Below are 12,237 nucleotides of genomic sequence, written 5' to 3'. Positions count from 1 at the left end.
GAGAGAGAGAGAGAGAGAGAGAGAGAGAGAGAGACCAGGTGGCTGATGTGAAAGGTCTTTCTCTGCAAGATCCAAACTCCCAGGAAATGTGTCACACTCTCAGCTAGGCTTTCTGTAGTCATGCCCCGCAGGGGTTGGTGGCTGCCCCTTGCACCCACATATACTTCTACTTTTCCCTGCCCCTGGCAGTGCCATCTGCGCAGAGCTCAGCCTGCCTGACCAGTGTCTGGCCCCATCCTGGCAGCTGAGCCCAGGAGTGCTGTCTCAGTGGACAGGAAGAGGTGAAAGCCCCATCACTGTGTCACTGTCACCAGTATCCAAGGCCCAAGTGGACACAGAACTGTTCAGCCTCAGGCAGGAAAAGAGGAGATGCAAAGAGTGAGCAAGTTCCTGGAAAAGGTTGTTTTTGCCCCTCCCCAGGAAGATGTGGGAGAAAAAGCATCCTTGGTGGGCACCATAGCAACACCCTGGCCTCCAGAGGGCAGGAGGGTGGCAGGGACACAGAGTGGGGTTATGGGGCAGAGCTGGAGAAGCCATGAAGCTGAGGTGCCTCAGGACAAGGTGGCATCCCCTGTAGTCCAGCATGTCTTCCTGGAATGTACCTGGAGGGAACAAGCCAACCAGGGAAGCACTTACTCTACTGAGCCATCTCCCCAGCCTGGAACAATCCAACCGAGGGGCAAGAGAAGTGCTACCTCGGGGTGTGAGGATGGGAGGAAACGACATCAGTGTTCTGTCCAGGGCCCGGTGGGGGAAAGGGCATTCCAGTCAGTGACCCCAAGCTCCACTTAGATGACTGTGACATTGGCCTGGGTCCTGGAGGAGGACATCGAGACGCACCACGTTTGCAGTGACCTGGGCCAAGGTGTTTGGGGCTAAGCTCTGTCCCTCAGCGGTCAGATATTAAAATTCTAACCACCAGCTCCTCAGCATATGACCTTATTTGGAAATAGGGTGAAGAGCCTATTAAGTTAAAATGAGGTCACCAAGGTAGGCCCCCATCCATTCTGCCTGGTATCCTGCAGGGAAAGATTAGGAGCCAGACACAGGAGGGGAAAGGCCGTATGAGGACATGTGAGTGGCCTCCCACTTCAAGCCGGAGATCCCCTCTGGTGCAGGAAATTAACGAGAGTTGTGCGAGGCTGGACACTGGGGCTTCAGAGTTCGGAGTTTTCCCCGCAGCCTCACTGACCTTGCTGGGTTTCAGGTCGAGCTCCAGCCGCAGGGCCCTCGGTCGGTAGCTGAAGCCCCGGGCAGGTCACCCAAGAGTCCTTCCCTGCCCCAGGATAGAAGCCTGAATGGGGTGCTTAGGGTGCTGGCTCTTTGCTAAAGATCAGCAAAGATGCGCGCACTCACGAGCACGAGCACGCACGCACGCACGCACTCGCACACAGAGCGCTCTGGAAAAATCCACCCGCGGGAGTCACAGTCAGCGCTGCGTGGGTGGATTATGAGTGTTTTCTTGCTTCTTTCTTATTGCTTATCCGTAGCCTGTGATTTTTCTGTAGTGAACATGTATTGCTCTTATGACAGAAAAAATACAACTAAAAACAGCAGAAGCCCTGGTGGCAGCAAGCAGAGCCAGGCAGGAACCGGAGGGCGGAGAGAGTCGGGGCCGGGGTGGGAAAGCAGGGTGGGGGAGGGGCGTGGGCCCACCGCGAGTTTCAGGGGAACACACTCAGGACTTCAGCACCAGTGTGTCCCAAGCCTGCGTGGGCCATTCTGTCGTTTATGCTTCCTTTGCTGTTTGCCGGACATTCAGTGCAACTGGACTCTGTGGGTTGTTTGCTCTTTCAATCTAACCCACGTGGAGGAAGGGTGATCAGCAGGGAGGCCCCACCTGGGACAAAGCTCAGACGCCTTCTGGCCTCCAGAGATGACCAGGCTCCGAGGATCACAACTCTCCAGAGACTGTCTGGTGGCCTGAAGCGAAGGATGAAATGGCCCGAGGCACTGAGCAGCAGAGCCCCCTGAGGGTGCAGGTCCCTGGTTCAAAGACCCAGGGGAGCTGGACACGGTGATGCATGCCTGTAAGCCCAGCATTCTGGAAGGCTGAGGCAGGAAGTTGCAAGCTCAGACCCAGGCTGGACAACTTAATGAATTTAGAGAGGTGAAAGTAAAAAATAAAAAGGGAGTAATGGCTGGGAATGAAGGTCTTTTCTCTCCCATGGTATCTGAACTTGTCATGATGTTTGTTTGCTATTTAATGTCATTCTATGGAAAGAAAACATATGGTTTTAAGTTATGTGTTGGCCTGGGTTCCCCAGGAAGACAGAACAAATAGGAGACAGAGTGAAAGCTAGGTGATAGATGAATGCATGGAGAGAGGGATGGATAGATTGACTGATCAATTTTCCATAAGGACTCATGGATAAGCCCCTCAAAGTACAGGAAACAAAAGCAATAATGGGGCCAGTGAGATAGCTCAGCAGATTAAGCGTCTGCTTAGGCAAGTGCAGAGACTGGGGTTCAATCCCTGGCACCATGGGCTGCATCGTGACCCCCTCCCCGGCGCGGTGTCATACTATGTAACCCCAGTGCTGGGGAGGCTGAAAACAGGAGGCTCGCTATGAGCCGAAGCTGTGTAGTGAGACCCTGTCCCAAACACATTTTAAAAAAAGCAAAACTGGACAAACAGGATTGCATTCAACCAACAAGCTTCTGCATAGCAAAGGAAACAAAGCAAAGATGAAACCTATGTGGCAGGAGGAGAGGCAGACAAACCATACTCTGGTAAAGGCTTCATCTCTAAAATGTGCAAGGGAGAGCCAGCCAAATAGCTCAGCAGATTAAAGCACCTGCAAGCAGGCACAGGAGCCAGGGGTCGATCCCTGGGCCTGCCATGCTGGCCCTGCCCCTGGGGCGCGTTGAGACTGGGCGTGGTGGTGCGTGCCTGTAATCCCAGCTCTTGGGAGGCTGTGAACAAGCGGATCACTGAGAGTCCAATCTAGTAGTGAGGCCCTGAACACCCTGTAGGCCCTTCCCTAAATACATACATACATACATACATACATACATACATACATACAATGCATAAGGGGCTCAAATGCAAAAAAGCAAAAGACTTTCTTGGTAGATTGTCAAATGGGCCAAAGACCTTCACTGTTCCAAGAAGGCCCAGACGGCTGCCAGGCGTGTGGGTAAAGGATGGCCCACATTGCTCACCACTGAAGAAAAGCACATGCTGCCGCAAGAGCAGTCACACGAGCGAGACAGAGGCAGCACATGCTGGCAAGGACCCAGAGGGACCCTGGCACACTGTGGCAGGGATGTACGGTGGCGCAGCGTTGTGCACAACAGTACGGAGTTTCCCCAGCAGGTAAAAATGGAAGCAGCTTAAGATGCAGCATTTGCAGGGCTGAGTACGCATGCGGAGGGCTGGCAGCTGGCTCTCAGAGAGACGGCTGTGCATCTGGGCCCGCAGCAGCGCTCTGCGTGAGAGCTACAACGTGGAGGCAGCGCGAGTATTCACGGTGCGTGGACACATAGACACATCCACTCACTCCACGCAACTGAGCATTATGCAGCCTTTAAAAAGGCAGGAATGCCACCACTTAGGAGGAGAGGGTGAGCCTAGAGAACCTAGGCTGCGTGCTGCTAGCTTTCCCCCAGTGCCCCATCGCAGGTGCGGTGCTCCCTGTTGCCACCCGCTGGCCCTCCAACCTGATGCCAGGAGCTCGCTTGGGCACATGGAGCTGGCAGAGTCCATGCAGTGAGTGTCTCCAGCACAGTGGAGAGAGGAACAGAGAGGAAAAACTGGAAGATAAAGTGATCCCCCAAACTCCCAGGGCCCCCAGCTGCAATTCCCAAACGTGTCCACACCCTGGCCCTCCAAAGCAAAGAGTATGTCACCTTGTACAGCAAAAGGGACTTGCCCACAACTTTGGCATGGAGTGATGACCCTGGCCTACCAGGATGGCCTAGGGGCCCAGGATCACCCCAGGGGCCCCATAAGAGGGAGGTCGAAGGCCCAAGGAAAGAGGATGGAGAGTGCTGCCGTGTTGGCTTTGAAAATGGAGGAAGGGGCCACCAGCCAGAGCCGGGGCCCTCAAACTTTGGAGAAGGAAACAAGAAAGGGAGGATCCCTATCTTCAGAAGAATGCAGCCCCACAGGCACCCCGACCTTAGTCTAAGAGGGCCCATGCTGACCTGCGGCCCCAGAACTGTAAGAGAACATATTTGTACTTAAAGGCCCCACATGGCCGGCATTGCTATAATGATGGCTCAAAAACTCATCTACTTCCTGAGGGATCAAGGAAAACAAATATTAGCAAGAGCTCCGCAGCTCTGCCCACTTGGCAGGTGTCGTGGTGGGCCTGGGCTCACTTTTACCTGGGATGGAGCAGTCTGGGCATTGGGCCGTGGCTGGAGGCGGCCTGGCCACTTCCACTCTGCTGCCCTTGGAGCCTGCGACCACCATGCAAGGGGCCAGTGTATTTTCAGCTCTCCCACTGCTGAACGGGATGCCTCAAAGGACAGCATAGAGAAGGAGAGGTTTGCTCTAGCCCCTGTTTTAAAGATTCAGTCTGTGGATGGCTGCCTCCGAGGCAGAAGCATCACGGTGGTGGGACGCTGAGGCGAAGCTGCTTAGTTCATGGTGGCTGGGAAGTAGAGAAGAGAACAGTGCCAGAGAGGAAGGGGAGGGACAAAAGACAGACGCGAGGCCATGCCCACCACGCACCCGAATGGGCCCTCGACTGTGCTCCGCCAACTCCCCGCAGGACCCAAAGCCAGCCGGGTTGTCGCTGCACCCTGATGTCTGCAGTCCACTTCCCCGCAAGTGGCCCCAGCATGGCCTGCGTGCTCGCCCCTGACCCTCCCTCCCTAGCTGCTGCAGGCTACGTGAGAGACTAGCAGAAGAACTGCCCCGCTGAGCCCAGTCAAGCCACAGAAGCAGGAGAAATCATCAGATGGGTCTGTTCACGCCTAAGCTCTGAGTGGTCCGCTGTGTGAGTGCACAGGACCACTCCCTCTTGGGAAGAGCCCTGGGCCCTTCCAGCATTCCTGCACCCCACTGCGTGCCCGAGCCAGGGCATTCCATGTGGGGATCATGCACCTCCATTTGTAGCATAAGAGCCCAGAAGAGGTGGGCAGATCAGGGACAGAAAGCAGATGGGTGGTCACCGGAGGAGGGCTAGGGGCTGGGGTGCTCATGGATGCCAGGGCTCCTTTGGGGGTGACAGTGTTTGCCAGCCAGCCAGAGGGGGCGTCTGCACAGCCCCGGGAATGTGCTGAGCACCACTCACACATGCATTTCAAGACGGCTCATTTTGTGCTGTGTGAATGTTTCCACAGTAGAAGGAAATTCTGTGGAGCGGGAAAGCGAGCGTGCTGGAGAGGCACAGCATGGTGCCATGGTTGTGAAGAGTACGCAAATAACCTAAACCATACGCACGCACACGCAACGTAGACACAGCGAGAACATCACCACGCGAGGGCCGGAAGCAGCCTCCCGAGGTGTCTCCATGGGGAGCAGGGGCACCCAGCCAATCTAATGTTTATTTCATGTTCAGAAACCAAAAACTAATGTTGCTCTGCATTGGATCTCAGTAGTGGGTGTGGATGTGGTTATATTTTCCTCTGTTCTTCTCTGTATGTTTGAAATATTTCATAATTTAGCAAGAAAGCAGAACCCGCGCATCCTGTCTACCCACCCCACCTCCTACCCAGGAGGAAAAGCCACAAGACCCCAGGCTCAGCTCCCTGGAGGACCCTCGGGGCTCCTACTGCCCAGCGCCGAGTCCTCTGAGCAGCTGCACCCATGACGACCGAGACCTGGCCCCCTTCGGATCAGGGTCAGCAGATGGGCTGGGCTGCACTGGCTCCAGAGAGGGTGCTGCGTGGGGCTCCCTGAGTTTATCTTCACAGCAACTCCCCTGAGAAGACCAGACTATAATTCCCATTTTCAGAGGGGGAAACTGGGGCAAAGAGGTTCCACGATCCAGCTAGCAAGAGGCAGAAACAGGAGTCCACCAGGCGGTGGAGCTCGGGAGCGGCCTGACTGCGCTGTGTGGGTGCCAGGCGTGGTCCCACCCGAGCTCCAGGGGCTGCATACGTTTGCCGGGCTGTAGCAGGCACTTCCTAGTGAGAGCATGGGGCGCCACGCCAATCGTACAGCCCTGAACCTTGCCCTGCACACTTCCGTGAAGGAAGAGGCATCCAGAGGTGAGCACTGGGAAGGTCTGGGGACTTTGACATTGGCTCAGTGGCCACACCTGAGCTGCCCAGAGGACATCACAAGACTCGGCGACAACTTGTAAGCCACTGCTCTGAGCTTGGTCGGGCCCTCTGATCCTCCAGCTTGGGGTGAGCACCCTTGTGCTATCTCCATTCTGGGGGAATCAAGTCAGCCCAGATCAGCCCAGAGCTCCTGAGCTGCTCAGGGCCAGATGGGCAGCGGGGTGAACCTGGGGCGGGGGACACAAGAGGACATAGGACCCTTGGCATGGGGAGACCCTGGCACACCTACGTGTGCTCTCACTGAGGAGTCAAGGACAAGCAGCCACGATCCTGCTGTCGCGACGTCCCTCCTGCCCACCTCTCCGGCGTCCCCCTCCATGCACGGGAGCTGCTGCTGATATTCTAGAGACCTTGTTTAGGTCCAGAGCAGCCCAGCTAGGTGGAGGGTGCTGTGTGGCCTCCCCACTGCCACCAACTGTTCACATGGCAAGAACCTTCCATCCCTGACTGCAGGTCGCATTGTGCCGAGGAGACCAGCCTCTGGGAGCCCCAGCTGCTCCAGACCCATCCCTGAGGCTGAGTCCTTTCTTTTGCACCCAGGGCCTCCGACACAGCTGCTGTGATGGGCCAGTCCACTCTACTCTGATCTTGCACCACCCATAGTCACCTCCCTGCTAGTCCTGAGAAGGCCCTTGGGTGCCCCATGCATGTGCCCTCACAGGCAATGGTGGGGGCAAAATATGGACTTGGCGTGGGACCCCAAAGTGTCACAGAGGCTGCCCCACTAGCCACACCTGTGTGACCACAGCAACCATCTCCCCTTCCTGTTTCCCTGTTAATTGCAGGAGGGATGACAGCAGCCTCTGCATCCCATGGTTCTCAGAACAGGGCAGGGTCACAAATGAGGGAGCCACGCTAGGCACAGGCCACGTGGGTCCCACTGCAGCCTCAGATCAGTGGGACTTCCTAGGGCCGCAGGAGGTGGGGATGAGGGGCGAGGCCTCAGGGAGTGGGCCAAGAGCTTGATTTTGTTTATCACTGCAGGATTGCAGCGCATCGTGTTTACACCGGGCGGAGGCCTTGGTGCGCGGATCGCACCCTCACATTCGCCCCCCCCATCCCTTCACGGTCTATCTACTGGGAGAGGCCCAAAACATAAACAACTTACAGAGCAAAACACCCCAGCTCTTCACGGCGATCTTTCCACAGCCACCCTTGGCTCCGTGGATAGGCGTCCTTCCCCTCCAAAAGCAGAGGCCGGGACCCCATGCCAGAAGGCAGAGGGGACAGTCTGCCCACAGCACCCACGTACAGGCCGCAGGCGATGGAGGCCCAGCTGCTGGGCTCCACCGCCCAGATGGAGCCATCTGCCGCCTCTCAGCCCAGCCTGGTCCTCCATGTTTCCCTGGCCCTGCTCAATACCCGGCCCAGAACCCCACTCTCCTGCTGCCACCCATGTGACTTTGGGTATGAGACGTTGGCTTCTTCCCTGTGGCACAGGGATGAGGCTGGCAGCCCCTTGCCAAGGAGGGTGTACATGGTGGGCAGGAGAGTCCAGGTGACTGTGGGGCACACAGCCGACACTCGCTGCTGGACACTGGGGCCCTGCCTCCGGCCCTCAGCAGGAGGGACCCGTCAGAGGGTTGGGAAGGTGGCTGGAGGCCCAGGTGGGCATCTTGTTGAGACTCCATGCTCTATGCCTCGGTGTGCCAGGAAACCTAAGGGAAACTAAATCAGGGGTGCAGCCGCCCCTGCAGCTGGTGGTCTTTTGGCCCCATTCTGTGAGGCTCCCTGTTTGCAGGAAGCTTGGTGGCCCCTCCTGCCTGCTGGGGCCATGCCCAGAATTCTCATTACCCCCATGGAAGGAGTCTGGAGCCCCTGAGAGAGCTTATATTTAGTGCAGACTCTGCCAAAGAGGGGGTTACACCATCAGGATGGGCACACACAGCCCCATGCTCAGGTGAACCTTCTCCCTGTGCATACACACACACACGTGCACACCACACAGACATAGCCCTGTACCTGCACTGCACGGGCCAGGTGGGCACAGGCCAGGTACCCCCTCACATGTGTATACACACACATGCACACACTTGTGCTCACACATAAACCCTTACCTACATATGCACAAGCACACACAAGCATGTGCATGCATGCACCCAAGCCCTCTTACTCAAACCCACGGCCTCCCCCTGCCAGACCCTCCTCTTCCTGCCACTCCCCTCTTTTTCCTCCAGCCTTTTGGGGCATAGTAGGGAGTATCCAGAAGCACATCTACCCCTCTGTCCATCCCTTCATCCCTCCATCTCTCTATCCATCCCTCCCTCCATCCACCCATCCCTCTCTCCCTTCACTCACCCCTCCATCCATCCATCCATCCATCTCTCCATCCCTCTACTCCGCCATCCCTCCAGCGCTCTATCCACCCATCCACCCATCTACCCATCCATCCATCCATCTATCCATCCACTGATCCATCCATCCACCCTCCCAATCAAAATCCAGTTGGCAAGGGCCAGGGATATACCTCAGTGGCATAAGCATTTGCCTGGCAAGCACAAAGTCCCGAGTTCAAGCCCTAGTACAACAACAACAACAACAAAAAAAAAAAAAAAAATCCAGTTGGCTGTGGTGAGAAGAAAATCAACAAATACTTGAGGACCCTTCTCCCTGGGCTAGTCAGGCCCTCACACGACCCCCAGCCTTCGGTTCCCCCATCCCCATAATGATGTTCGAGCCCTGGAGTAGCTGTGGTGGACTGCAGGTCTCGCAGGTCCGAGAGGGCAGAAGGGAAGGGAATGTCTTGCATATCACTAAGGCCTGCTCGTCTCAGGACCCCCTCTGTGCAGCAGGTTGCAGAATGGCATGAGGCCAGGGCCTCCCCAAGGAGAAGCACTTGCGTAGCATCCAGAAGCACGATGCCTCGTCCAAAGCTCAGGAACTCTGCTAGTAAACTGAAGAACATAAACCTTGGTTCCGCTTGGTGCATGGAAAACATGACAGCTGGCATCGATTAGGGCAGCTTCGGACTGGAGCAGCTGACTCCCCTCCACCAGGTTCCCTGAAGGCTGCTGCTGCTTCCAGAGCTCCTCTCACCCCCCTCAGTCACCTCAGGCCTGGCATCACCCACGCGCTGGGGCAGGAAGGTTGCTGCTTTCCGCAGTCAGAAGCTGACGGCATCTGGGGCAAGCAGGCCCCCTCCCGGGGTCCCGTCTAGCCCGGAAGCTTGGTCAAGCCACGTGACTTTTCAGAGCCTAGCCCAAAGGAAGAGTTTTCCACTTCAACCCACCCCCTTCATTCCAATAGCGAACCCCACAACGAACCCCCTCCTCCCCAGGAAGCCACACATTGTTTAGTTTTAAGAAGGCTGATCCTGAGAGACCACCAGAAAAGGCACCTGGCCCGCACCTGCCTCTGCTTCCATGCCTGGAGATTTATTACACTGACCCTGGGAGAATTCTCCACTCCAGTTGTGATCATAAACCAGTTTTTTAAAAATATAGTCTCCCAATACTATTATGGACTACTGGACTCTTTCAGAATATTTTGCTGAGTTACCACACCTATAATATTCAAATGACGGAACTAAACAAAAAAGGGGATGCAGATGAATGTCCATTTTGTATCTGTGTATTCAAGGTGGTTAGGATAGATATATAGTTAATTTCTCCTAATGTATAGAGGGATTTGTTCTAATGGTGTTTGTAAATAGGATATCATGTCTGCATCTTGTACAGCAGTTAACCACTAGGAAGAAAGTATGCAATGTGTTAATTATTGAAACTGTCATACCAATTTGATTTGAAACTGTCTCGTTGCTATTTGTCTCTCAATAAAATTATGGAAAAAATATATATAGTCCCAAGCTAAGCATGGTGGCGCACACCTATGATCCCAGCACTCAGGAGGATGTGCAATTTCAAGGCCAGCCTGCACTACATAGTGAAAACCTGTCTCAAAAAACAAAAAAAAAAGTAAAAATAAAATAAAGCTATAGTTCCAAAACCCTCTCTTTCCCTACATGCAAAGACCTGAGCCAGAGGTAGGCAGAGCGGGGGGGCTGAGACTGAGAAACTGGGGCCCTCTTGCACTGTCTTGGCTCCTGGATTTGGCTGTACCTGAAAGCAGAGGTGCCAGCGGACTTCTGGTTTATGAAGCTGTTTTGGGAGTTTTTGATTACTTTTTCTTTCTTTCTTTTTTAGAGTTTTAACATAATTTTTGTTTCGTTTTTATGACTGCCTTGTACAGTTTTAATTCCTTTTTAAAAAATAATTTTATTGAGAAACAAATAGCAATGAGACAGTTTCAAAACCAATTACTAGAAGTTTTGATAATTAATACATTGCATATTGTTCTCTTAGTGGTTATTCATTGTACAACATGCAGACATGACATCTTGTTCACAAACACTATTACTATTTTTTGTTTACATATTTACTTTTTTAAATTTTTTTATTTTATTTTATTGAGAAACAAATATCAATGAGGCAGTTTCAAAACTGATTAATAGGGCAGTCTCAATAATTAATACATTGTACGTTGTTATCTTCTTAGTGGTTATCCGTAGTACAAGATGCAGACAGAATATCCTGTCCAAGCACTATTAGTACAAATCTTTCTTCTCATTAAATTAAGCGAAAGTAGCTGTAGATCTATCCTAACTAGTCTGCATATACAGATACAAAATGGTCCTTCCTTTGTATCCCTATTTTTTTTGTTTAGTCCTGTCAGAGGTGGGTATTCCATTGGCATCTAAATACTATAGGTGCGTGAATTCAGCAAAACAATCCAACACAGTCCAGCAGTCCACGATAGTAGTGGATTATCCACGGAAGTTGTTGACTTGAGCCTTTCACAGCTCAGCATATTAATATGGCTTTACTTTATATACCTCGTTTTTATACTTTTCTGCTGGATGGTTGAGACCAAGATATGGCAAGACCTGAATAACAAGAAATGTAACTTTTGTATCTGATAAGGTCAATCAAGTACCCTCAGGATTTATCCTGTAACCCTGTACCGCAGTTTTCAGATCCTCTGTCAGTGTCAGCCATGTGGATGAGTTGTAAAGCCGTTTTTGTATAAAGTGAGTTGTGCTTTTGTTACCTGCGACACGACAGCTGTGCTTCCTCAGGGGCCCACGTCTACTGAGCCCCTGTTGTCTGCCAAGGTGCGTGCTGAGACCTGACACTCCATGAGCAAGACCCACGTTGCCCCACGCTAAGACCTGCCAGACTGCCATTCTCCGGGGAGCCAGCAGCCCTGGCCCCACTCTGTGCTGGAGATGACCTGTCACCCTCGCCACATGTGCGCCTTTACTGGCCACTGCGCCTGGGCTGGACGTTGCTTCCTGTGGGGCTCAGTCCCCATGCTGTGAAGGGCATGCATGCAACCTGGAGGGGAAAGCCTGGTGCAGGGCGGCGGTTGTTACCGCCCTCTGTAAGGTGCCCAGTCAGGGTCTCAGAGAGGAGGCCAGGACTCATGGCCAGGAGCTGTCCAAGGCCTGAGGCCCCCCAGCAAGCAGGAAACAAAATGGGAAGGATCCAGCAGCAGGCAACCCAGCCAGACAAAATCCACACAGTGTTGGCAGCAGACAGCAGACAGACAGACAGACCAATAAGCAGGCAGGCAGACAGGCAGACAATAAGCAGACAGACAGACACAGACTCACATGCATGTGTGTGCATATGCCAGGCAGAGATAAAAGACTGAGCAGAAACCCAGGGTGTGCTCATGAGGGTTCTCACATCATTCTTCTTACTGTTCATATTCTTCCGTTCCACAGTAGACCAAGTGTTTAGCTTCGACTGCTGCGAGGCACAGTGGGGGGCAGCACTGGGGGCCACCCTCAAGACCCATCAGGTCACAAGCTCACTGGCCAGCAGCTGTGACCCATCTCTCCTCCTGCCCCACCTGTGGTTTTGTCTATGACAGTCATTTTGTACAGTGTGTGTCGCCCCGAGTTATGGGGGTTACCCTGTGCCAGGCAAGCTCAGGTGACAGCAGCCAAAGCTGGCAACTCAACTTTCCCTGTACAGGGACTGAGATGAAGGGAGG

General features: G+C 53.8%; 1 pseudogene; it reads left to right on the top strand.

Moving 5' to 3' along the window:
- The first annotated feature begins 6,092 nt into the window (after positions 1–6,092).
- The window catches only part of LOC101590954, a 55,901-nt pseudogene continuing 49,756 nt past the window's right edge, over positions 6,093–12,237 (top strand).

This window comes from Octodon degus, unplaced genomic scaffold, assembly GCF_000260255.1.
Source record: "Octodon degus isolate 3935 unplaced genomic scaffold, OctDeg1.0 scaffold00226, whole genome shotgun sequence".
In the NCBI taxonomy this organism is placed as follows: Eukaryota; Metazoa; Chordata; class Mammalia; order Rodentia; family Octodontidae; genus Octodon; species Octodon degus.
This window is presented reverse-complemented; position numbering and strand designations above follow the sequence as displayed.